Source organism: Simochromis diagramma, unplaced genomic scaffold, assembly GCF_900408965.1.
Source record: "Simochromis diagramma unplaced genomic scaffold, fSimDia1.1 OVJJ01000816.1, whole genome shotgun sequence".
NCBI classification, from domain to species: Eukaryota; Metazoa; Chordata; class Actinopteri; order Cichliformes; family Cichlidae; genus Simochromis; species Simochromis diagramma.
In genome coordinates, this window is record NW_024386908.1 from 14,533,718 (window position 1) to 14,561,128 (window position 27,411).

Consider the following 27,411-nt stretch of genomic DNA (forward strand, 5'->3'; position numbering starts at 1 on the left):
TTAATGCCGTTTCCTGTTTTGTTGTGAAAGGCCCTGTCCTGTGTGCAGTGGGTCTCATTTTGCTTCCCCTTGTCTTGTTAGGTCTGATTTTTCCCAGCTGTATTCCCAGCTGTTCCCCATCCTCTCATTAGCCTTCTGTGTATATAAGTCCTTTATTCAGTGTTGGTTTGTCTGGTTGCATGTTTCCGTGAGTTTTGGCGCTCCTCAAGCGCCTGTTCACGTTCATTTTCTGTGTATGTCATGTTATAGTTTTGGCCAGTTTAGGTTTCAGGTTAGTTTTTCTCCAGTTTGCCTTGCCTTATTTTTTTGTTTTGGCATCAGCCCAAATAAACGGCTCGCTTTCTGTTATACTTTGTTTTTCTCCCGTGTCTGCATTTTTGGTCCACACCTCAAACACACCAGCGATCCCTGTAGCTCCTGTCAGCCACCACGCGGACAAGTTCTTGTTTACAGATGATTTATTCAATGTTCGGCGACAAGATCACTCAGCGTCGTCATCATCATCATCATCGTGAGAACTACCCAAACAAAACAATTACAATAAGCAACATGTTTACAATAACTCTTATCACAGTAAATCCAAACAACAAAGGTATAGATACTTAAATGCCTTTTTATGGCACTTTCATTGAAACTGAAATTAACAGAGGCACCCTTAACACACCTCATTGCCTGCTGTAGCCAAACGGGAGAAAGTCCGTTCTTCGCGCGAGCCGCTACTCCTCTCAACGGTGAGTCCACAATTGGGTTTAATTTAACTTAACTTATGTGTTCTTTAAAACTTAAGTCCAGTTTAAAGCAGTAGGACGATGCAGCAGAACTCACAGAGCGCCATGCTTCTCTGCTCTTGTGTCACCACAAACTCAGTCCGTGCTGCACGTTACTTCCGCTACCACCAATTACAAAACAAAGTTCCACAATTAAAGGAAACTTACAAATATAAACACAAGAAAAACATTGGAACACTTCACTGTTAGTTACAATCCCCACCGTGACAAAAGCCTCAATTTCAGCTGACAGAAGTGGCACCCAATGTGGTCTTCTGCTGCTGTAGGTCCAGGATGTTGTGCTTTCAGAGATCGTCTTCTGCATACCTTGGCTTGCTCATTTGAGCTGCTTTTGCTCTCTTATCAGCTTCCTATGTAGTCTCCATCAGTCTAGTCATGGATCAACAAGGCATTTTCACCCAGAGAAATGTGCGCCCACCGGATATTTTCCTGTTTTTCTGTAAACTCCAGATCCAGCTGTGTGGGGAAAACCCCAGGAAATTAGCATAAATTTGCTTGAAAATGTCAGCACTGGTCTCCAGTTCTAATAACACTGATGTTTACTGAAACTGACACCAACATGAGCAATTTCTGAAGAATACCATCGATATACTCTAAATGGGCTCCTACACTCTTCGGACAGCATTGTTTTTTGCCAATGTTGAGGACATACGTAACATCAAGACACTGACACTTTGACACAAGGCTTTGGCCCACAGACAAGCAGTGAAACTGCCATGATAAAAATGTTTGAACTCCCCTCCAGCAGACTCCCAGGATGGGTGTTTGCTGTGGATATTAGTGTGGCGGCAGGACAACATGAGATGGGTCCTTTGAATAGAGAGCACAGAATGAAAGTTGGGTTAGCTGTGATGGTGCAATAGCTTTGAAAGCTGTGAAATAGACTAAAACACACAGATCTGAAGTTTAGGATTTTTTTTCCCTTTAGGATAATGAAACATGAAAGGTCCCATCATGCCAAATTTGTTTTAGCTTCAAGAGGGCTGCCATTACTCGCTGTACTTTAGAAACTCAGCCAATCATTTTGGTGACGTGTATCAAGTCTTCTTGATTCATAGCTTATCTGCTACATTTGTTTATTTCTGTTGTATCAGTTTCTTTTGTGGTAATGATTATAACTGCAGTTGTCTATGTTGATTATTAGGACATTGACTTGATAGGATATGATTTAAGTGATATTAATTCTTTGTTAACATTTGGCAGCAGAACCCTCAGGCACATTACTCACTGTAAAAGGCCTATTCTTGACCTCTCCACTATAAAAAATAGACATTTCTTTAGGCCCTCTCCACCTAGATTACTGGATGCTAATGCCAGTGAGGCTGACTGGTTTCCCCGGGCATTTGAAGTCTATTTTGGGACCAAGTATCCCAGTGCGTACATGGTGAGGTGTTTTTCAAGCCCACATGTCTGTTACACATTCATGAAACACCTTTTCAGTAAAAGCACAGAGTTGGCTTTCAAAGCCCTCCTGCTGTCTACTGGTAAATATCAGCTGCTAATTAGTGGCTGATATGTACCAGTTACTTAACTCAGATATATTTGGCAGCTTGTTTTACATTCACAAAGATTACTTCATTACATTCAACATAATCTCTCACAAGTTTCTGAAGGTGATAACATTCAACCTGTAGATTTGCTTTATTGGACATGTCTATTTCCAAATTGAAAAAAAAAAAAAGCCAAAGGAAGAAAATGCAAGAAATGCTGAAGGTGCTTCCACATTTTGCCACCAGACCAGGCTGTTATTTTTTTCTACCAGTCCTGTTAATGGCATGGAGTTTTTACACCTTTGGATATGGTGCAATATTGCCACCCTTGTACAAAACGAATGTTTCCTTTAGGCAATGCTTCAACTTTCTTAAGGGTCGCTGCTCCCTGACTGAAAAAAAAAAAACAATCCCCAAGTTTCTCTTTAATAGCACCATCCTTGCAGGGCCAGTTAAGAAGCACTATGACGCCAGCGTACAGTACAGCTTTGATCTTGTACGTTCTGGGCTTGTGGGGGTTCTGGAAAATGAAATTAAAAGGATTAAATTGAGACCACCTACATAACCAAGTGGCTGCATATCACATGGAAGTACCTCCTACAATCTCAAGTTATCCTCTTGTTTGACATACCGTGTTGGTTTTGCATGTTTGGCTGGATCAAACACAAGCACCTGTTGTATAAACATGTTCCTCTCATCTCTTTTTATTATGAGCCTCAAAGATCCAGTGACGAGTATCCAGTGTAGTCAGACTCTCATTTTTGAGAACTGTAGAGAAAGGTATGAATAGTTATGGTTTCTTTTTGTTACGATTTCTATTGCTTGTTTGTCCTTTGAACCTATTTAAGGGTACCAGCATGTGTTGTTTGCTACTGCTGCACTGCTACACAATGTGCCATCTGCTTCCTGTAAATGAGACCACCGATGCCTGTCACCAATTACTGTAAGATGTATTAACATTTTAAAACAGAGGTTTGAGGTTAAGATACAAATCAGTTTCACAACATTTGAAAAAAAAAAAATGATTGAAACCCAAGCTAATTGAGTTCAAAATTAGGGTAAACCCAATTATTTCTTATGGAACTGAAGGACAAAATGAAAATTCGGATGAAAAAAAAATACATTTATTTTAGAATGGAAACTGCTGTAGGAGGAAATTAGAGGTATTATAATAATAATTTAAAAGCATCGTATTCAGGATACGCTCTGGTCTAATCTGCTAAAAATGAAAGTTTACAAGCCATGTTTACTAAATTTTGTTGAGTCATCTGCAGCTGTTATGTCTTTCTGTTAATTTAAATATAAATACTGTTTGACAAAAAGGTGTGTATGTTATGTTTACACATATAGAACATTTAGTGAAAGAGGAAAAAGCTTGTCTTTGTCCTACAGTTTGGTTAGGATGGATTTGAAAGCATGTATTTTAATTTCCTCGTATTGCCTGACATAACATACCACCTCTAAGCTTATTCACTGAAGTTAATAGTGGACACTGAAAGATTTAACAGTATGAACTACATTAATTAGCGGCTACTAGCAATTAACCACCATAAAACCTCCGCCTTCGGGCACAAGTAGTATTTATTTAAAACTATCTAATAGTCTGTGGCTAATACTGGACATCTTTATTAAAAAAAAAATCCTACAGTGACCCACTAATTTAATTTTCAGGGAAGCCTCAGTTGTATGCCTTCATTTGGCCCATTTCATTACATTTAAAAAAATACTGGTGGGATTACCCAAGCCATTTAAAAAACATTGGTTTTACTCTTACCCTGTATTTGTCAGCACAGATTACATATCTCCTGTTAGTGCAGATTTTTGTTTTATAATGACACTGTGAAATTTGTTTTTCAGTGAGCTGGAAGTGGAAGACAGGAAGGAACGTCTTTGACTGAAGATACTGTAAGTGTCAGGCCAATAGGCTTTTCATCAGATCTGTCATTTCACCTGTATGGAAAATGGACAGGGCCTTTAGTGTACGCCCTTTACCCCATGCTATACACTCCCAAATTCCAATTTTCCACCAATTGTGTAGTTTATAAAAATGCCTTAATTATATTTACCAAAAATGACATCTTGCCCTCTGTTATTCTCTGATGCACGCACACAGTATCAATCAAATCAGTAAATCCAACAGGGAGCCAGAATGCTTGATGGCCTCTGGTCTCGTTTGAGATGCAGACATTGTCCTGTTGCCTCCTTTAATGAGATCTGGAGGCGTGCAATCTAATATTCACCAGTGAGGCTCCAACATGGCCCCTGAGCCTGTAGCCCAGAAAGCTGTGTGTTAATTCAATGAAGTGAAGTCAGCTGTGATCAGAAGGACCGGCGTGGCCATCCAGTCAGGTGGATGAGCGCCACTGGCTTTTGTGTTTTCTGTTTATTCGTTATTTAGTAGGCCGGACTTTTACTTGAATGTTTGGATAAATATTTCAAGCAATTCAATCAAGCAGAACTGCTTTGGGATTGAATCTTAGAAACCGACATACTGGGGTCAACAAAGGTACATAAAGCCTGTCTATGAATAGCAAACATGAACAGTGCAGAGAGAATTGCTTATTGCACTTAAAATAACAACATAGTCTCCCAACAGTTTGAAAATAGTCACGACTTGTAATCGACTGGTTTGTGCCTCCAGACACTAGATTTTCAAGTGCTATTTTTTGCGGAGTGAATAGTTTTGCTGCTCCCAAGTTCAAGTCCTAAACATCACACATTTGTATTGTTTTTCAATATGTCAATAACTAAAAAAATACTTTACTTGGTGACATTTAAAATGACCTAGTTATGATTAGAATATAGAAACTCATTTGTTAGGTTTAAACAGAAAATACTTTTTTAGGTTTAGGCAATAACACTTTTGTGTCTCTCTGCTCGGTCTGTACTGAATATCTGCTGCAGACCTGAAATGTGCTTTCTTATGAAATACACTACTTCAAAAGTTGTGGTGCCAAATTATCTCTATAAACACAAAGAAATAGTGGGGTTTTTTGTGACTACTTCATGTTGCTATGACAGCAGACCAAAAACTGAAGTTTATCTTCCCTTCAGGCAGTGAGATTAATTACACAAATGCCAACATACTATATGGATACCATATGGAAAAAAGCATTGGGTCACACCTTTTAATCTCTCAGTTTCAGTTTTTTCAGCCACCTTACCTCAGGTGTGTAAAATCAAGCAGATAGCCTTGCAGTGTGTCTTTACACATATCTGTGAAAGAATGGGTCACTTTAAAGAGTGCATCAGGTGACTGGGTGACATTTCTTCCAATCTAATGATATTTCCTGTGTTTTTATTTTGTTAGTTTTCCAAGTTGGCAAAATCATTGTAGTTAGAGTTCATTTGTTTTTGTTTTTATTTTAGTAAACGTCAATGTTTTTTCTCATCCAGTTTTAGTTTGTAGTTTAATTTTCCTCAACTATAATAAGCCTGGTGTAAAACTCAGTAGCTGTGAAATTCCAAACATCAGCACAAAAACTGTGTGCTGGGAGCTTCATGGCTTGGGCTTCTATGGCAGCTCCTGTAGGTTTAATGTGTAGGTAGCCCAGTACACACTGTGTATGCCTCCAATTAGGAGTGGAGGCTGGTCTCCTGCTGAGGCTGGAATAATCTGAATATAATCAAGGATAGGGCTGTTCGATATAACAACATATATCGGATGACGATATAAAAACGTCTATCGTTTCATTTTACGCTATCGTTTGTTTCGTGGCGTCGTAAAATAAACTGTTTACGGCAATATTTTTTCATAGTTTTGATGGTCACTGTAGTGGCTTTATTCATTTCTTAAAGTTCTCTCTTTCTCTTATATTTAATATAACCACACTATGGACGGACAAGCGCCTGTTTTTATGCGTTGTGGTTAGCAACAACGACGGTAACACCATCGCGTGTCCGCTTGTTCCACATAAACCTTTCACAATAAAGCTCAAGATCCTGTTGAGACTTTTCAAAATAAACTGAATCACGTGAAAGAGGCAGAGTGTTTATGGATGAGAAGTAAAATAGAGCCACCAGGTGCTAAAAAAGAAACCTTAGACTCAAACGTTAGAACAGGCTTTTCCCCGCAGCACGCCGTGTAATAAATACTCACAAAGAAAACGGTGCCCGTTACAACTTATGTCTAAAAATGTATAGTTTCATGCATCGGTTAAAACACTGGACTCCAGCTACATGACATGCAGCTGGAAACACTTCCCGCAAGTCGAGCTGCCCGAGATTCACATAATTTACAGAAAATGTTACATTTTTGTGATTTATATCGTTATCGGACGATAGAATTCTTATATCGGGATATGAGATTTTGGTCATATCACACAGCCCTAATCAAGGACATTCATAATTTGAGTGGTGAGGGTTTATTACTTTTTCTGCTATCTTCTCATACCTGTTAGTTGAGGACAGTAAACCTTGAGAGAGTACTACTGTATATTAATAGATAGTCCTGACTACTGTCTCTGCTTTTGGCTTTTTGGTTTGAAGTCGGTCATCATTCCTGCTTTGTTGCTAGTAGCCACTCAAGAAGTTACATTACCTCCGCTATGAAAGCATCAGTTCTAACTGTAGCAAATTAAAAGGAGTGCTGTGCTCAGTATTGAGCTCAAAAGAAGTGTAAAATAGTTTATTTGGACTTGCTAAACATTAGTTAATACAGAATAATTCAGAATAATTCTCTTGAGTTTCTCTATACATAAGTGTACATTTGCAGATAGCACTAATTAGCACTGTGATTTGAAGCAGTGTAGCACCCACTCCTATCTGATGATGATGATGATAGTTCCTGCGTCTGTCCCAGCTGTCAACCATGATTGATGGACTGTGCACTTCCCACCTCCAGTTGCCGGTGTTCACTGCTGTTTACCTGATCTCACATCCAGAGATGTTTAAGCCGCCTCACATTAGCAAGCATATTAATCATCCTTCATGCCATATGATTGGGTTAAATCCTAGTCTACCCAGGCTCTACGTTTTGCCGGAGGGTAACAGAAAGATGAGCGCACTTATTCCCCTTTTAAACTCATTTATTGTTCGTCAGCCACTGAAAAAAAAGAGTACGGCTAACACACAGGTTCACTGTGCTTCAAAATAAAAACAACATGACCAGAAATGTGTTCGACAAATTACCCATATGACGAAAGACGAGCCTTAATGGCTTCCAAAGATAAAGTGCAGTGTTTCAGAGGTGATTCATTGTTTCTTCGCTTAAAGTGAACATCTTTGGGATTGTTAAAAAAAAGTAATTTGGTAGTGTTTTCAGAGCAGTTTTTGTTGGTGTAGTATTTTGCAGATATTTTATAGTGTTTGACCGAGAAGGCTGTATAACCTCCTGGCATTTTCAGTGCGCAGAAAGCAGAGAACAGTGTGCTGAGCCATTTTAAATTTCACATTACTTTAACAACTAATAAGTGGCTGATGTTCACCTCATCTAACTGCTAAAAGTGCGATGTTTTGGAAAATAGCAGAAGCACTTTGTAGATGCACGGTAATCATGTAAGCCAAAGACGAGTCACATTTATGTAATTTGCAGTTGTTTTTATTTACAGTTTGCGGGTGCACTTACAGTACTGTGCAAAAGTCTTGAGTCACCACTCAACTCTTTATATTTTACTAGGAAAATATAAAATGGGTGCAATGATTTACTGATTTACATACATGGAAATACAATAGAATTCTAACAAGCTTAAAAGTTTATATGTGACAAAACACAACCTGAACTTTCTCAGTCAAGTCTTGATGCATGCTCAATCATCCATTTAGGGAAATCTCAAAAAGCTGATTCTGTTGATCTGGATGGAGCGCGGAGTCAAGGAGGCCATTTACGTGAAAAGGGAACGACCATCTCTGAATCGAGGAGGGGGCCTAAGGGTACATCTTTCAGGATCTTACAGTGCTGTGATTGCAGCCATTCCCCAACTCTCTATGAATGGTGCCATTGATCAGTGGACTTTGGTCAATGGTCATGACAATTTGAATGTTGATGATCAAAAAACTGACCTCGCCGCCCATCGTTATCCAGTGGTGTTAGTTTCAGTCATGAAACTGTACCGTTTATAAGGTCGGGGAAACCTGCAGTCAGCTGAGACTGAAGAAGTCACTTGGATTAGTGACGAAGCGTTTCTCCACTGAAAACGCTATGTCCAGTTAAGTTCTGCATATTTTACTGGGGTTTGAGTTGGTTTGTTTTCAGGATCAATAGACGGTTTTTAACAATCTATTTTGACTGGCTGTTGTCTGACTTTTTGAACTATTTGTTCAAAAAGTCAGATAAATCTGTAAATTAATTGCTTGGAATGTCCCTACTAAGGACATATTTATATTGTAGTAAACTAAATGCAACTTAAAGCTCGAGTAGTCAGCATGTTTATGATATTGCTGGACAAAACATTCATCTTCCTTTCAGCAATTTATTTCAAGCAATCTCTGAACTAGCGTTGGCAAGTGTATTAAAATCAGTACACCAAAGAAACAAGAGGTATCCCAAGTCAGCTGATCATTCTTCTCTTTGATTTAGTTGATGTTGAATATTTACCTCAAGGAGGTAAACTACTGACATTTGCAAATTAAAACCACAAAAATTATGCAATTGAAAAGGTGACAATCGACATAGACTAGTTCAGTTGTCCAGTCTCAGTGAAAATGAATTCAATTCTTCTTCTTCTGTGCACTTTAGAAAGTCTAACCTGTGATAATAGACTGACCAATCCAATCACAGGTCTCTGACTGCATCAGTTAAGGTGTATGAAGTAGCACGAAGAGGGGGACAAAAGTCTTTACAATTAGTTAAGCAGAGGAATTTGATTTTGGAAAGCGGTGAATGAGTACTGTGTGAAATCTGAAGTCGGCAACTAAGTCTACGTTCACACTGCAGGTCTTAATGCTCAATTCCGATTTTTTGATCAAATCCAATTTTTCTTGTCTGTAGTTCACACTACAAATAAAGTGTGACAGCAAACGCGCTCTAGCGTGAACCCTCAAAGCGGCCCGCATGCACAAAAGAAGACGTCACACACAACACGCTCTGTTTAGACTCAGACCAAACAGTATTGTTTGACTGATGGCCCTTAATATAAAGACTTGTTTCGGAGTTTACGTTCCCCAATTTTGCTTTAAGTTATAAAGTTATTTAGTTATTTACATATGGCCTAATAATTATCCTTATTGCTGTTTTAGAGAGGAGCGGTGCTTCAAAGGATAGTTACAGATTTCTGTCAGAATCTGCAGATTATACAGTACAAATAAAATGTTCACGTTTCTCCAACGTTGTCTTCCCAACAGTTTCACTGACATCTATACTGGACGGCCAGGAAGCGTTCGCGATGTCTTCTCCGGAGCTGATAATTGGCGTCTGTTTTGTGTCAGTGACGTAAAAGACGGATTTAATGCGACATGACCGTTCAAACAGCAGTCGCTTTCTAAAACATCAGATATGTATCGGATTCAGTACCACATACGAAAGTGACCCAGAATGGATTTGAAAATATCGGATTTGTGCCGTTCACACTGTCATACCATGATCGGATATGGGTCGCATAGGGTCAAAAAAGTTGGATTTGATGCGCTTTCGCCTGCAGTGTGAATGTAGCCTTAAATATTTAAAAAAATATGTGAAGCGCGTTCATATGCCAAGACTTTTGTAGATAATGGCCTACTGCAGATTTAATCAAATCCACTGGAGACACATCTACCACATTTTCAAATTGGTAAGAAAACGCTGTTAGTTTTGGGGGGGGGGGAGATGTCATGACATTTCCTTGACCTCAGTTGTTATTTTTTGTTTTTAACTAGTAAGTATAGTGAGCACAGTAAATATAGTACTTCATAGTACTTCATAAATATCAGCAAATATCAGTTGTGAGCTTGTTAACATGCTGAAGTGAGCATTTAGCTCAAAGCAGCACTTAGAACTGCTAGCATGGTTGCAGACACTATTACTCCTGTTACTGAGATTAAAATGGAATCTTAAGAACACCGAGGCTGACATAATTGCTTTTTGCATATCCCACCATATTAAAGTGATGTGCATGGTACTGGCTTGATTATAAAGATGGTGATAAAGATAATGGTAATCTCTTGGGAAATCTCATTTAGGTTTAACCTTATTTGTTAAAAAAAGATCCAAAGATAAGCTGGCAGATAGGTTGCCCATTAAAAATGTGAAGCATCATTGAAAACTAATCCTTTTTTGGTAGCGACATGATTTTTTAAAACTTACACTATAGGTCAAACCAAGTACAAACAAATGAGGAACAATTGGGATGATATTGAACTTAAAGGGAAAAAGAGATGAAGCTTGTCTCAATAACAATTTCTAACTATTGCTAGCTTTGTAAGTGTGTGATATTTCCCAGACTAAACCTCTATCAGTCACATTCTCATTCACTTTTTAAACTTGTCATTGCCGGCACAAAATTCAATCCTTCTTCTCCACTGTCAAGCTTAGTATTCAGCAGTGTTTTCTTTTCAGAGGGGCAGACAGCAAGTCCTTGTTCTCCATTTTAATCTTGCTGCTATTTCATTTCCTGCCTTGCTCATTGAATCAAATTTGAGTCGGCATCGTTATCAAATAGCTGAGTTTCAGGTAACATCCAGAACTGGGAATATTCAACACAACAAAGCCGTAGTTTTGTAACTGATGCTATGTGTAATAACTGTTGTTAAAAGAGGTGCATTAAAGAGCACAACACCCACTAACAACATTTAACATTGCCATAAATTGCAGCATAATCTTTTCGATACAGGAAAAAGAAAAGAACCAGGCTGTATGTTATTAATGTGATCGTCTCAGGCACACAGCTCTACCTCTGAGTGCACAGCCCCACCCACCTGTTGTTTAGACCTTCTGTTTTCTAGTGTCAGCCAATCAGAAGACAGTTGATATTGCTCAGTCACACTAAAGTGAAAATAGATGGGCAACCTTCTTTTTGTTTTTGTGATTGCATCAAATTCTTTTCTCATTTCACAATCAGCTGGTTGCTCAGAGGATGAGCCTTCATCACCGTCAACCTCCGGACCTTTTACAGCAAGGTGAATGTGTAGCATTTGCCTTGCATTGACCCTGCAGGTTGCTTCCTCCCTGGTGGGAGGCAAACTGCCTACTCTATGCAGTTCAAGAATACAAATATGGAGCTGAAAATTAGTATAGCATGTCCCCTTTCATATATTTAAACTATATTTTCACATGGCCCATAAAGATTACATATATTCTTTAAAGAAATGTGCTTTTTGTGTTCTTCAGTGGCTTGAGGGTGCCACATAGTGTTTTTAGTAACCATCAGATAGGATGGCTTGTCAATGCAGCTCTATGATCCTTATTTGGGGAGAGAGGGGGGGACAAATCCCCCTTGGATAAGCTTAAGAGAAGACAGCACATGTGGAAAGATGGCCTGGCATGTTCAAAATGGCCACAGGGAAGCCATTTCCCACAATGCTCCCATTCCCCTGGCTCCTTGGTGTCGATCTGTCCTTTGTGAGCCAAAGCGTTTGAGACACATTGCGGTCACCATGGGCTGGAGGAGATATGACAAATACAAAAGACCGACCCTGCTTCCTCTTCTCCCCCTTGAGAGAGGAACGTGTGGCTCATTGATAGTGTGTGAGCTGAGCTGTTGAAGGCACTTCTGGTTTCTTTGGATGGTTGTCAAATTCATTAGTTAAGTTTCAGAAAATTTGCATACATGTTTAGCAGTAAGAAGCCCAGCTGCACTCTAATAAAACTGGATGAATTTCAGTTGCTCACAGGCCTTGCAGTGCAGCAAGTCTTTGCTTTGATAATGGGAACCACTAAAATAGGAAAAATGTGATAATAAGACAGTTAACTGCTGTGCTGACTTAACTGAACAGGAGGGTAAAATACTTTTCGTAATTGAATTAAATTAAGTCATTTAAAATCGAATATATTTAAAGTGGAACATTTGATTGGATTAATTTGGTTATTTTTTAAGCCAAATTGATTGAAGTACTTAGATAAAGTACAGATAACGTATAAATAATCCACTACTGAATCTGACATCTAGCTTTGGTGACGCTAACATAGTGGGCATATCACCGGTTGGAGGACAGATTGAGTCTACCACCCCCGGTTTGCACAGGTGTGTTGGAAAACTTCAACTTCTAAATTTTCTCCTCAAGTCTGTACAGGAATAGAAATGGAACAGTGTGAAAGGGCACCGCCAACTCCCAGTGTGTGCGAAATTGAAGGAAGGTTTTCTTACGCCTTGAGTTTGTCTCATGAAAGATAGCTTCGTGGTGTCAGATAACTCGCAGGGACCAAATATAGGAAGGCTAACACACACAGTGACACACCACTGCCATCACATTCACATTGTTTTTGATTTGAACTTGTGTTCAAGAAATCTGTGTCTGTGCTCCAGATCACAACAGGTACACTGATGACATAAACATAACTCTTTATCTTCACCAAAGTCTGTCCGCCTGTCCGTCCAGCCATTTTCTATGGTTCGGGTCGCTAGGGCTGCAGTCTGACCAGAGAATCCCAGCATTCCCTTGGCCCAGCCATCTCTTCCAACTCATCTGGGGGGACAAGGGAGGTTCCCAAGGCAGGCAAGAGATATACAGTACTTTCTCCAGGTTATCCTGGGTCTGTCCTGGGGGTTCCTCCTATCAGGAGATATCTGGAATATCTCACCAAGAAGGTGTTCAGGAGGCATCCTAGTCAGAGGCCTGAACTACCTCAACGGTTAATTTTGATGAATAGGAGCAGCGGTTCTACTAAGACTCCTTCTTGAATGATCAAGCTCCTCACCCTATCTCTAAGGGAGGCCAGCTAAACTATAAACAAAACTCATTTCCACCACTTGATGTCTGTGACCTCGTTTTTTCGGTTACAAACCGACCTGTCTGTCAGTCTTCTCTCTCCCCTCACTTGTGAACAAGACTCTGAGATAATTAAAATTCTCCACCTCGAAAAGTAACTTGTCCCTGACTCATAGTAGGCACTCCAACCTTTTCCGGACGAGAATCATTGTCTCGGACTTGGAGGAGACTTTTTTCTTTAGGTCACGAGCAGTTGTCTAAGCATTTCACTGCATATCATACTGTGTATGACTGTGTATGTGACAAATAAAATTTGAATTTGAATTTGAGGTGCTGATTCTTATGCTACATGCTCGGCTGAGAAGCGCCGGGAAAGCTGGATGTCACCGCCTGATGAAGCCAACAGAATAACATCATCTGCAACAAGCAAAGATGAAAAAGTGCTTGGGCCCACTTCTGTGCTTCCATGCCCAGATTTTTAAGTAAAGTTCAAAGTTGCTTTGAAGACAGTAACTGAGTGGAGGAAGTCGCAGACCTGGTCCTCATCTTTGAAGTGACCATTTCAAAGTCATGCCATCGACTCCAAACACTGTTTTGCCAAGAGTGACTGTAGCACAAAAGCTACAGCTAAAGAATGTTTAGTGATGATGAGGATGAAAGATGAATGAAAAGCAACAAGTTAAGCTAGAAGTTGTGCGGCAGAACAAAATGAAAAATGAGCAGAAATCTTTAATCACCGCCCCACACACACCCAAATACCCAAAAAACAGTGCTCGTTTTCAGCTTTTTCTCTGTGGTGTCTTTTTCTTTAACTGGCTCTTTGAATCCAAACACTGTGGGACGACAAGCTAACAAGCGGCTCGTAAGTTGTTTACAAGCCCTAAATGGCTCATATGGAACAAAATGCAAAAGTTTGACAGAGTAAACCCTCCTGCTATGACAAACTGTTGATAGTTTCTAAAGTAAATGTTCTGCACTTGCAAAAACACCAAACCTAGCTATGAATACGATATTATTACTTGATGATTGAAACTGTGAAGAAACAAAGAGAGAAGGAATGAGACAGAAGGAGCCATTGTCCCGGCCCAGTCCACTGATTGCTGGCAGGAAGAGGGAAATTGACTCCAGCACTAAAAGTGGCAGAAACCACGGCGAGCATCATATTAACAAGATCAAAGCTGCTGCATTCGAATTTGTTCCTCAGATATGTGAAATATCTAGGGCAGGTAAGCTTCTCAAACTGCTCTGAGATCAGTTTCTGGTGACTCATCACGATGCCTGAGCCCGAGGCACTTCCAAACTGAGTGGATGTCAATATTAAGCAACATTTGTTTTTGTGTTAACACCACAGGGACGCCGAAACATCTGAAACTGGGGGAAACTTAAAACAGATCGAGTGGGCCGGTGTAGGTGTGAGGTACGGTCTGTGGGTTTAATCCATCACTCCACTCCTCGGGGAGTGTGGGTAGAGCTGCTTTTCAGCTCAGGGATTAAGCTACTGCTTGGTAGATATTCAAAGAGTAGCAAAATGCGGTTCCTACTGCACATTTGTAACAAACGAGCACAAATGAAGCCCTTAAACATGGTGTGGTTTCCAATTTGTTTTTCATTGAGGTGCAACTCCATGAAAGGCTGGAGTCTTTCCCAACCCATATGAAATCAGACAGAATACACGGGAGATGCAGCATAATGCAAATAGATTTCCTCACAGTTCATTCTCACTGAGTTTACCTATATGTACTAAAATGCATCAGACTTTCAGTAAAGTTCATTCAGATTCTCCCACTCACAACTGTTTCCCTGAGAAAAAAACACTTATAGTACGTTTTTCCACCTGCTACTCTGTGCTGCAATCGCATCAGTGTAATATAAGTTTGAAGAGTGAACCTAATCCAACATATGAGGAAATGTGCCAGTTTCAGGTTTAAAATGGTATCAAAACCCAAGATAAATGCATGTTGTTTTTCTTTTTTGTTTGTTGTGGTGTTCCTGATCTAATTGTCATTTTTATGCATCTTTTCATTTGCTTACTTGGTGTTTGTTTTTTACTTTTAAGTTTGCTCTCTGTTCTTTCACTCTGCTCAGTTTAAGCCAAAGGAGTGCATCTGGACTTTAAGCAAAGCAGACATTTGGCCTTCTCAGTTGGTCTGCCTGCAGGCTTCTTTGAATTGAACATCCAGTGGATTGATAGCCTGACTCAGGAGCAATTTAGTAGCCTCTCAGTGCCACTGTGGCCCATGCCCATCCCTGTGCCTCACCTCCAATAATGACATACGCAGAGGCTAACGTAATTGTGTTTACTTTAGCAAACTTAATCTGGCAGGGAAATATTTAAACAGACCACAGGGGTGAACTCAATCACACTGATGATGCCTGTTCAGCTCGTGACTTTGCTTATTAGAGCCTGTGGCCACAAACTCTCAGATGGATTAGTAAGACTAGTGACAATCAATGTTTGCAGCATGTTTGCCTTAGACATGGATTTGTAATTTTGGCTGACACTTTTTCATATTCTCCATGTTCTCTGCAAACCACATGGTCTGACTTAAGTTCCTTCACTTTCTTACAGTATCATAAGGAGTATCAGATAGGGTGCAAATTAATTTGGTAGTTTGGTCCTGCTGGATGGCATTTTTTTTTATTAATTTCACCCTAAAGTACAGATTCTCTTTGATGATGCTATTCAAACATTAATTACTGGCAATAAATTCAAAATAAAGAATAAAAATCCTATAAAAACACATTTTTTTCCATGCAGAATATTTTCTGATCATCAGCCATGTATGTATTACCCAATCCCTTATTTCATGTGGTTAGACGAGAGGTGGCACTAAAACCTTAGCACTCAGCTAAATCTTAAGACTCTTTCTGGCCACACAAACACTCCAAACCACATGAAAAGGCTTTCAGCTGACACTTGAGTCTAAATAGGTTTGAGCTTGAATGTATGCTCACCAGTTTTACTAGGTGCACTGTGCTAGTACTGGGTTGGTACCCTTTACCTTCGGAACTGCTGAAACCTTTTATCCAGATTCAACGAGGTGCTGGAAATTGGTGGTGCAGATTCATCGGCTGCACATCTATGATCAGAATCTCCCTTTCAGCTTTCATCTAGAGTTGCTCTGTTTACTTGTGGGGTGACTGTGGAGTGTGTTGGAGTACAAAATCCCAGTAGATCAGCAGTTTCTAAAATAGTCAGACCAACCCATCTGGCATCAACAACCATGCCGCATTAGAAGTCACACAAATCACCTTTCTTTCCCTTCCTGATGTTCAGTTTGACTTCCAGCAAGTCATCGTGGCCATGTCTGTAAGCCTAAATGCATTGAGTTGCTGTTTAGATATTTGTGTTAGTTAAACAACTGTACCAAAGTAAGTGTAAATTTCCCATGAGTCTTTGCACTCTCCACAATCCAAGCAACCTTTTATTCAGGTTGATGAGGCCTGTTCTTACTGCTGGAGTAGGAGAACCTGAAAAAACCCCCAGCACATTAGAACTATTAGAACACAATTAAACTTTACTTATTTTTCCTTTTCACATTCGATGAGGTGGCCTCAGATGTGGTTGCATTTCTCTGCTGAGCCTCGCAAAGGAAGAGGGATTTCTCCGCCTAGCCCACGGCAGCATGAGCCAAAACACCCAGATGCTTGTTTAATGCTGCGCTGGCTCACAGTCGACTATAAATTGAACATTGGAGTATAATTCTGGGTGTCTGTTTGTTGTGTTCAAACAGCGGTGAACCTTCTGCCTGCATGACTTCATTAACACTTCCACAGAGAGGATTGTTAATTCCTCCCTCCCATGTTTCAGGGAGGGGAACAAGCGGTACCTTAGGCGATTGTTCTTCCCATCGAAGACGAAACGGACACCTTTTTTCTCTCCATTAAAGTTGTGTTGCTCTGTCGTCGGCTGCGAGTCTGTTGGTAGTACGTTTCAAATTCTGTTTAATGTGTAACTTAATCATTAACGCTGCGTCAAAGTAGGTTTGCAGTCACGTTGCTAGGTAACAAAACGCCTCCTAAGACTGCAGTTATTTCTGAAAACTACGTCAGGTTTTTCACACCTCCAAGAATAAGCGCTTTGCCTCACAAGCTGCTTTGTTAGACAAATAAGCTGGGGAATTTTGTAACTCTAAACCCAAAAATGCATTATGTTATTATTTGAAAAACTGAAGAAGTTTTATTAAATCTCAAATATCACGTAGATTATGTTTGCCAACCACAGAAATGTCAGAAAAGAATGAAAGTGCACCCAGAAATTGCATTTCAGTAAATGCAGTAGTTCAAAAAAATTGTGACAGATGCACCGTAATTGTTGTACAGACAGGTTCAAAATGATGTAAACCTTACACATGATGTGAACATCTTAGGAAGAAGCAAAACAAATTCCAGAGAGCTTTTAAGTCCACAGCATAAAAGCGCCACAGCATCCATGTGTCCCATTGGAGTAATTGTCACAGCAGGGGTCAGCTCGATGCTGTATTCTTTCCCTTTCAGGCTGGTGCGCTCTCTGGATCACCAAACTTTTTTTTTTTCTTTACCCCACTGAATCGTTCCTGTTTTCAAATGGCCTCAAAAATAAGGAAAAATACAGCATTTATAATTTTTTCAGCTTTTTGTGCACACCTAGGCCACTTGCATTTACAGATGAAAAAGCAGCAGGCGTGTTTCAGGGCATCTGTTCTTAGTAAATAGCCGTGAGCTGGCAGTACCAAATGAAAGGGCAGTTGGGTTCTTAACGGCAAGGTAGTAGTGCTGAAGTCAATGGTTGCATCTGCCCTTGGAATCAAGCTTTTTAAAGACCTGGACAAGCTTTGATCATGTACTAGAAAGCCCATGCTGGAGAGATGCATTAAAGAAACTATGGTGGCAAGCTTTTTATGATGCCATGCATTAGGCATCATTTTGTGGCCAGGAATGAATACACGAATGTAATCCGAATCCACCAGAAAGGCACCATTATAACCTCTTAAGGATATACTTTGACTATCGGTCTGTTCTCATTTGCAGTGATTCAAAGACGGCCTTATGTACAAGGTACCCTCTCTGGGTTATGGCAGTGTGCTTCACATGTCACATTTAAATGCACCCAAACCATGATCTCCCACTAAACCTCCCCAAGGACTGAAGAATAGAAATAAAGTGCAGTGGTGAGTTTAGTCTTTTATGTCCTATGAATGAGCTAATTCATTGGAAAATGAGCTTTTTTTGATATTTAAGAAACAAAACACATGGGATCTTTAGTTCTTCTACTAAAATAGCTCCAGTCATTTAACTGAGATTTTTATTTCTTCCAAGGACCATCTGCCAAGATCATTCTCACTTATAAAGAAGGTCATCCAGCTGTTTGTATAATTTGATATGATTACAAGCGCAGCAAACATATCAAATATAATGATAATAACTACCCACACAGAAAATGAGAGATGCTCTGTAATAGTGGTGTGCTTTCTTTTCCTATTCTGAAGGTGGTTTTTAGAAATAAGGCAAAGATTACCACCTTTTACACATTTTGAAAGAAAAAATGTCAGGAAAGGACGACGAATGAACACAGCATTTTTGTAATATATGCTCAAATGAATTTAACCATTCGTTTTCTCATAACACTGCAAAAACCCTGCTAGTAGTTGGCATTACACAGGTGCATGTAGCTCCACTGCTGCTGTTGTCACCATGGAGACGACCCCCCTCTGGCCTAGTTTAGCTTGCCTGCCCTCCCTGGCACATAAACATGAACACAGTTCATACAGTGAGCACCTGCTCACACGTTAGGATTTACATTCTGCTATGACAGACCTAAAGAGAATTAGATTAGACATGGTTTGGACCATGTTACTTCCATTTAGGGACATTTATTAGGATCAAATAAGAAATGATCATCATATCTACAGTACATTTAATCCACTGGCACTAGAATACATATATAAGGGCAGCAAACATTAGATTTTTAGATATCACAGGCCTAGTATTCCTATTGTAATCATTTTGAAAGCCCAGATAGAATAAATATGTGTAATGTAATCACCCCAGTCACCTGTCAGCCAGTTGAAATTTAACCAGTTCAAGGGGGTGGAATATATATATTTTTAAAAAATGTCAAGCATGTAAACAATTCATTCTGATTGTTTTGTAGGTGCACGCCCTCTCTGCTCTGCATTCTGTCTGCACATGTCCTCAATTTCCTCCTAAGAATTGTAACCATAGACTGGATATAAAAGATGGTTGTAGCCACAACGGCATCACCTGTTGGTTTGTGTTTGACCCTTAAACATATGCCTTTTGACTGCCAACATGTTTTCTTTTAAGCCAGAAATGACCATAATTTGATGCCATCAGTTAACACTAGCAAGCTAATGCTGCTACTTAGGACTAAGTAGCACTTCTTGGATAGTCTGCTAATGCAATTAACGGCACTACAGTTAATTAGATGTTTAAAATAATTCCAGTGAAAAAAAGGTTAGAGATAGTGGTCCGTGCCAGACTGGGTGTAACCTAGACCTAACATGAGGTGCCACTCTTCACTCCTAAAACACACTGCTGCAGACAAGGCAGTGGTATGTGTATGTGTTTGAGAGGAAAAGCACTGTGCAGGCATATTAAAAACCAAAAAGCTATCACTGAGACATGAATCTGAAAGAATATAACCAAATATTTTATTAAATAATGATTAAAAGACAGTTTCATTGTTGTTCTTTCAGCTTGCTGTGTTTATTTGTCTGAGAGTAAAGAATACATGTAAAAACAGTTCAACAGTTCGCTTACTCTACATGGAAATTTGGTATAAAGTTTATGAGCACAACGGTTCATCTTACGATCACATATTAAGGCATATATAATGAAATCTGAAAAATTATTAGCAGCCAACAGGAAAAACCATAAAATCAAGAAAAAAGTAGCATATAAGAAGCTATATTAAATACTGGTGCTCATTAGAGCAGCGATCCCCAACCTTTTTTGTGCCACAGACCGGTTTATGCCCGACAATATTTTCACGGACCGGCCTTTAAGGTGTCGCGGATAAATACAACAAAATAAAACTAGTACCAGCATTGAAAAAAATAAGATTTATTCATAACACATGTGAAAAGACCCAGGAAAACCGAGTTAACAATAAAAACGATAACAAAATAACGCTGAAAGCTGAAAAAAACCATACATTTCACACCTGAGCCTCAACTCTCGCGGCCGGTACCAAACGAGGCCCAGGGGTTGGGGACCGCTGCATTAGAGAACACATTAAAAAACTTCAGACCCTCCTACTACTGACACTATTTTCCAGAAAGCTGGTTGGTGATTTCCTACCTGTTGGTCTCTAATATTGAGCATAACCTGCTCTGGAGGAAGTTAGTTTCACAGCAGAAGTTACCATGGCAATATAACCCAGTAAGAGGTGATCCTGATCTAGCTCTTTGGGGGCGAGGTGGCTGTCAGCTGGAGGTTAACAGGCTGCTATCCATCCAGTCTGCACACTTCTTCAAACCAGCCAATCAGCAGTTCCCCACATACACACACACATGCACATGCACACACACACCTCAGAGGAGAGAGAGCTGCACACACCCATGTATAACAAACAACATATATGATTATGGATCATAACAACTGGTTAGAGAATTAGAGGCGGGGCACAGCAGACAGCTACTACCTAGGTAGGTAGATGTCTGAGTTTACATCTACCTATCAAAGCAGACCGTGACTTAAAGCATGATAGTTTTTTTAAAAACAGTTTAAATAAAATATATGTTAAAACAGTTTTACTTTCTTATTTTTAAGAGAAATCCATTAGTTGAGACAGTGAGCAGGGCAACGCGTTTCACCTTTGATGGCTCACAGCTGGGTCTTCTTATAAGGGCATGCCTTTATCTCTTGATGGGTCATGAGGAGTTTTCTCTACCCCTGCAAAGCCGGTGCATATCTTGAGTGAAGTGGCACAAGTCTTGTTTATCCCGAATCTCCGTGTCTCTCCACAGTACGGAAGATACAGAAGATCACATAAAACCTGAGGCACTGTGTGATACCCTCAGCATCCGTGTGAGTAACAGTCATCTCAGCTAAGCTAGTTATAAGAGCATTGCCTCCAGTAGCTGGATAAAGGAGGGTGGGGAATGACAGAGAATGAGATAGGAATCTTTCATCCTTTTTCATCCTTTTTCAAGATGGAGCCTACTCCCAAATGGCGGCCAAGTGCGCAACTATATCTGTTGCTCTAGCAATTACACAACAGACTAGACACATGTCAACAACCATCACGATCATGTGTGACCTGAGCTAGTCTAGTCCATAAGCAGTGTCTATACAGGGTGATTAGTAGAACTGTAGTGACACAATAAACATTGCTTCATCAAGCATAGTTTGATGCTAACACATGGGAATATTCACTGGGTTGAGAAAAAACATTGTTGAATGACACTGCAGTATTAAATAAAAGCAACTCGACTTGAACCTTTGACTTGATTGCGTGGAGGAGCAGCAGAACGTCTGTGTTTGACATGTGGCTCTATTGCTGCTAATTATCCAATTAAATATTAGATTTCGCCACCACCATCATCAACAGACCAAATGAGGGAACATCCTTCAAATGGCTAGAGTTCCACACATTAAAAATCAAGCTGCTCTCGGGTGAACGGTGTCCGAACACGTTAATAAGAAAATGTATGTTGTTTTTGTTCTTTAATTTGCCCCCTGCAATTTGTCACCTATGCAATTAGTTAATCCATAAAAAAACAAGCGCAAGCCTGAAAGCACTTATTTCTCTTTGCAAATGACACACAGATAAGCTGCTACATTATTAAAGTCATCATGTCGCACAGGGTTATGTATTAATCCATGCTGCGAAAGGGTACCTGGAAACCACTGTTTCCTCACATTTTAATAATGTTTGCTTGAAAGTACAGTTCCCAGCTGGGTTGTGGTGTTATTTAAAAAAAAGAGACACTAAAGATTTGTGACTACCAAAACACTATTACATATTTTCAGTGGAAACCCAGTGCTTGAGTTTCAGAAAAGTATTCAATTGCCACTCAAGGAAAAATATTGTTGGTTTTAGTGTTTACTGCTAAGAAAGGATCTATTATGCTCATTTTCAGCTCTGTATTTTTTAGACCATACTACAGTGACTTTGTGTGACTCACAGTTCCAAAAATAATCCTTATTTATCTTACACTGGAGCTTGGTGCAGCCCTTCCATTCACTCGCCGTCTTAAAGCAAGCTTTTTTTGTCTTCCTCTTTCTTTAAGCAAGCTTTCTTCTAATTGGCTGCCCCTTGTAAACAGAAGGTTTGAACAGCTGTGCTTATAGATGTTCACTACAGAAAAGCATAATGTAACATATAAAGAAAGTTAGCCTTTTCCCTGTAGTTATTCCCAACCATCTACCCTGAACTCCTCCTTGTGACTTTTATTGGTACCACTTCAGACAATAGAAATTATAAAAGTAATGTTATAACTACATCTGCATTTGTAGGATACAGGAAAGATATAGACTTTCACTGAATGACATCTTCATGGACTGCATATGGCCAACTGATTCAGGTCTTTTAAAGTCAGTGATTTGGAGATAATAATACACATATAACATTACAGATGACAAAAGAACAGAGAGTTCTTAATAACTTTTTGTCACCCCCCCTCAACCCGCCACCGCTTCACAGGAACCTGAGAAGCAGTGATTATTTGAGAGCTGAGTTTACAGAATCAGAGTGTTCTTCTGTTCACATCAGATACTTGAGAGCTACATATCATCTTCAAACTTCCTTCTCCTAACTGACAGAGTCACCCTGAAAGTACCTTGACACAAGGAGTAAACAAGCCTGCCTCTGTTCATCAAGGAAATGTTGTTTGCTTAGAGGGCAGTGTCTGTGCTGGACAGCACACTGCCACGGGGATAAAGGCCCGTGCCGGAGATATTGTGATCATGCTTCCACGTCTTTTAAAGGAGGCAGGTTGGAGGGGGCCTTGCAGCTGGGCATGTGTGCACACAGAATCTGTGTGATGCTGCTGGAGATGAAAGGTGACCCACAAAGCTGCATCACAAAAACTGTGGGAGAATCTGAAAACACAAATGCAACCCCCCCCCCCCCACAAAAAACAAACAAACACAACAAATAAACAAAACATCTAATTATTTTTGAATATGTGTTAAAAAATGTTTAATCACTCGCCCTGTGACAGCTGGCACAGGCTCTAGCCCTCCATAGCTCTCAATTGGATAAGTGGAAGAAATGGATGAATGAATTTAAAGTGACCTTTAGCCTGATGATGTTTAAACAGAAGTGTACTCTTACTACTTACCTGTCTGTAAAAACTACCTTCTGACTGTTTTAAAATGATTGCCTCCACATGAGACGAGTTTACCATTCAATGTGATCTCTGTGGTTCATAATTACTCTCCCAGTGAGCTGCCATCAAAAGCAGGAGAGAACTGCATTTGTGTCACAACACAGTACCTCATCCAACAATAGCACAGCTGCAAGTAGGCATTTCACCCAAATGCAGTATGTCTCCACCCAAGACTTGATTGAAACTCTTTGGTGTGATGAACGCTGGGTGATGTGTTATGATAGCAGGTACGGGGTAAGAGTTTTGTGGGAATAGAAGCAGTGTTTTGTTTTTGTTTTGTTTTGTTTTTTGTTTTGCTCGTTTTTTTTGTGGCGGGGGGAGTCGAACTGCAAAAATAGTAATAGAAAACAAAACATAGACACATACAGATTAGTCCTAAGCTTCCACTTTGTCCTTTTTTTTCTCATTTGTTCCACTGTTGGTTTCAGTCTCTACACCTCGTAAGATTTAAAGTTCACTGTCACTCAATATTTTTCATCAAACCGAGAGCATCGCAGACTAAAACCTTATTACGAACAGCAGAACAATGCTTCTGGGTGACAGCAAAGGGTGAAAGACCACATGTGGCAAAGAGACAGCACAAGGATCTCAAGAAATGAAAATAAAATGGAACAGCATGCAGAGGCTTGAAATCATATAAGTGTCAGACACTGTATTTCACAACAGTCTATTCCTCACAACCTGCAAAAACTCCTCTGAAAAGATTTGGCCTTCAGAAATATTTTGTTGTATTATTGCTAAAATTTCATGTGCAGTAAAAGCAGCTTTTCAACACTTTGAGACATATTATACATTAGCTGTGAAATTTGACCAGTGCCTTTTAGAGCAGATGGTGAGCCTGGTGAGACCCATGCACATAGAGAATTGCCTTATGTACTGTAGATGTAATGCACAGTGGAGAAGGGTTGCTGTGAGACATGTTAGGGAATCGCTGCCAAGACCTTCATTTTGGAGGAGTAAACAACTCCCTCATTCAGTCAAAGAAAGTCATTCTAATTTTGAAGATATTTCAATATCTCATACATGTACAGTTTTGTGGTACATGTATTCATGTATTCTGTTCTAGTCTAGTGAGAATGACTGATTTCAGGCACAATAATGAGACATAAAATACTATGAATTATACATGCTTCAAGGTCAATTCTCTGTATGCTACGTCAATGTTGCTCTTGCGGCTAGCATGTTTATGTGGTCCCAATCCTCTCATATTTGAGGCTTAAGTCCAGCAGCAATGGCAGTCCAAGTCTGCATCCAGTGTAATCAGAGTCGAGATGAAAGGTTTGTTTAAAGACACTGTTTTTATATTTTGCTAGACAAGCACTGCTAGCCTTGCTTGCCCTGACGTGATCCCACTAATGGTATGTATGGTAATGAAATTTACTTGTTATTGATGGTTCTCAGTATCCAATAAAAAATAAACTCTTTTTATGAAATCAAATCAAATTCAAATTTTATTTGTCACGTACACAGTCATACACAGTACGATATGTAGTGAAATGCTTGGACAACTGCTCGTGACCTAAAGAAAACAAAAAAGGAAAAGGCTATGAATAAGATAGGAAATAAATATGAAAAATTAAAAAGGGTAAATTTAACTAGGAAGGAATAAAATATAAATTAAGGTTAAAAATGAAATAACTGTACAACACAAATTAGAATGAAGGGTAAATTTAACTGGGAAAGAATAAGATAAAATATATAAATTAAAGTTGAAAATAAAATAACTGTACAACAAAATACACAATATAGAACTATATAAGAATGTATGAAGAAATATAAATAAATATATACACAATAACAGCAGCTGTACAAATATTAACTGGAAATGAAGAATGTAGTGACCAGTGTTGTGCAATCCACATTATGTCTTGTGCAGTGCAAATATGCTTAAAGTGATTTAAGTGATGAAGTGAAAACAATGTCCAGAATGTCCAGTGTGTGTGTAAGAACTATATGTGTGGGTCAGTACTGTGTGGTGGTGTGATTGAGAGACCGTATCGCCTGCGGGAAGAAGCTCCTCCTCAGTCTCTCTGTGTTGGTCTTCAGGGAGCGGAATCGCTTTCCTGACCTCAACAGAGAGAACAGTCTGTTGTTGGGATGGCTGAGGTCCTTCATGATCTTCCTGGCCTTGGTCCAGCACCGCCTGCTGTAGATTGAGTGCAGGTCAGGGAGCTCGGAGCGGATGGTGCGCTCAGCTGACCGCACAACCCTCTGTAGAGCTCGTCTGTCCTGCATGGTGCTGTTCCCGAACCAGGTTAAGATATTTCCCGCCAGGATGCTCTCTATGGTGCACGAGTAAAAGTTTCTGAGCACCTTGGAGGGCAGTTGGAAGTCTCTCAAGCGTCTGAGGTGGCTGACGGGCCTTTTTCACCATGGTGTTGATGTGACAGGACCATGACAGGTCCTGCGTGATGTGAACTCCGAGGTATTTGAAGCTGTCCACTCTCTCCACTGGGCACTCGTTGATGACGGGGGTCTGGTAGTTCCTCTCCTGCTTAGTGCTGAAGTCCACTATCAGCTCCTTTGTCTTACTGACATTTAGAAGGAGGTTGTTCCTCTGGCACCAGTTCTCCAGATTCCTAATCTCCATCAGGTAGTCCGTCTCGTTGTTATCAGAGATCAGGCCCACCACGACGGTGTCGTCAGCAAACTTGATGATGGTGGTGGAGCTGGTAGTGGCCACACAGTCATATGTGTACAGAGAGTACAGCAGGGGGCTCAGAACACACCCCTGGGGGGCTCCAGTGCTGAGAGTGGTGGAGGCTGAGACATGTCCGCCCATCCTTACTGCCTGTGGTCTGCCAGTTAGGAAGTTGGAGATCCACTGACACATAGATGAGCTGAGTCCCAGATGCTCCAGCTTGGTGGTGAGTGTGGAGGGAATTATGGTGTTAAATGCAGAGCTGTAGTCTATGAAGAGCATTTTAACATAATTCCCCCTTCTAGTGTCCAAGTGAGTGAGTGATGTGTGGAGGAGATGAGAGATGGCATCGTCTGTGGAACGATTTGGACGGTAAGCGAACTGTAGTGGGTCCAGTGTGTCTGGTAGTGAAGAAATGATGAAGTCTCTGACCAGGCGTTCAAAGCACTTCATCACTACTGAGGTGAGGGCTACAGGGCGATAGTCATTGAGAGAAGCAGGGTGGGGTTTCTTCGGGACAGGAACAATGATGGACTCTTTGAAGCATGTGGGGATCACCGACTGAGATAAAGAGATGTTGAATATCTCAGTGAACACAGGAGCTAGCTGGTATGCGCAGTCTCTTAGGATACGACCTGGGATGCCGTCTGGTCCTGCTGCTTTCCTGGTGTTCACTCTTTTGAAGGCTCTCCTTACTTCATGCTTGGAGATGACGAGCACGTTTCCGGTGCTGGCAGTATCTTCCTGTCTGCAGCCGTTAGCGCCGCTAGCACTAGCATTGTTGGAGTCCTTAGCTGCAGCCTCGAAGCGAGCATAGAAAGTGTTCAGCTCGTCTGCCAGAGTCACGGCCGCGTTCGTCATACCGGTTGTTGGTGCTTTATAGTCTGTTATTGTCCTTAGTCCCCGCCACAGGCTCCTAGAGTCACTCTGTTGGAGTTGTGACTCTAGTTTCCTCCCGTAGCGCTGCTTCGCCTCTTTCACCGCCCTCCGCACGTTATATGACGCGGCTTTGTACGGGTCCATGTCCCCCGTCGTGAGTCCCGTGTTGTAGGCAGCGGTGCGGGATCTCAGAGCGTCGCGGATGGTTTTATCCACCCACGGCTTCTGGTTGGGAAACGTTGTGATAGTCTTTGTCTCCACGGTATCATCCGCTAGTTTCCCGATGAATCCCACAACCGCTTCCGTAAACATGTTGACATCATCATCGGAGGTGTTTCTGAACATGCCCCAGTCTGCGTCATCGAGTGCGTCCTGTAACGCGGCCACCGATTGATCCGTCCAGCGCGCGACCTTCCTCTGAACCGGAACTTCCTGTTTCAGCCTTTGTTTGTATTTTGGCATGAGGAAGATGGCGGCGTGATCAGATTTGCCAAATG

The 27,411-nt window shown here is 40.5% G+C and overlaps 1 protein-coding gene across 3 annotated transcripts in view; it reads left to right on the forward strand.

Annotated features, from left to right (window-relative positions):
* Positions 1 to 27,411, forward strand: part of syt1a (synaptotagmin Ia) — a 204,327-nt gene that overhangs the window by 46,586 nt on the left and 130,330 nt on the right. For 2 of the 3 annotated variants that reach the window (XM_040035630.1, XM_040035636.1), the window contains exon 2: positions 4,136 to 4,183. The gene's annotated coding sequence lies outside the window, so the exon portion shown is untranslated. Of the gene's footprint in view, positions 1 to 4,116; positions 4,184 to 27,411 lie in introns of those variants that run through there. The other variant, XM_040035632.1, reaches the window with a different exon arrangement.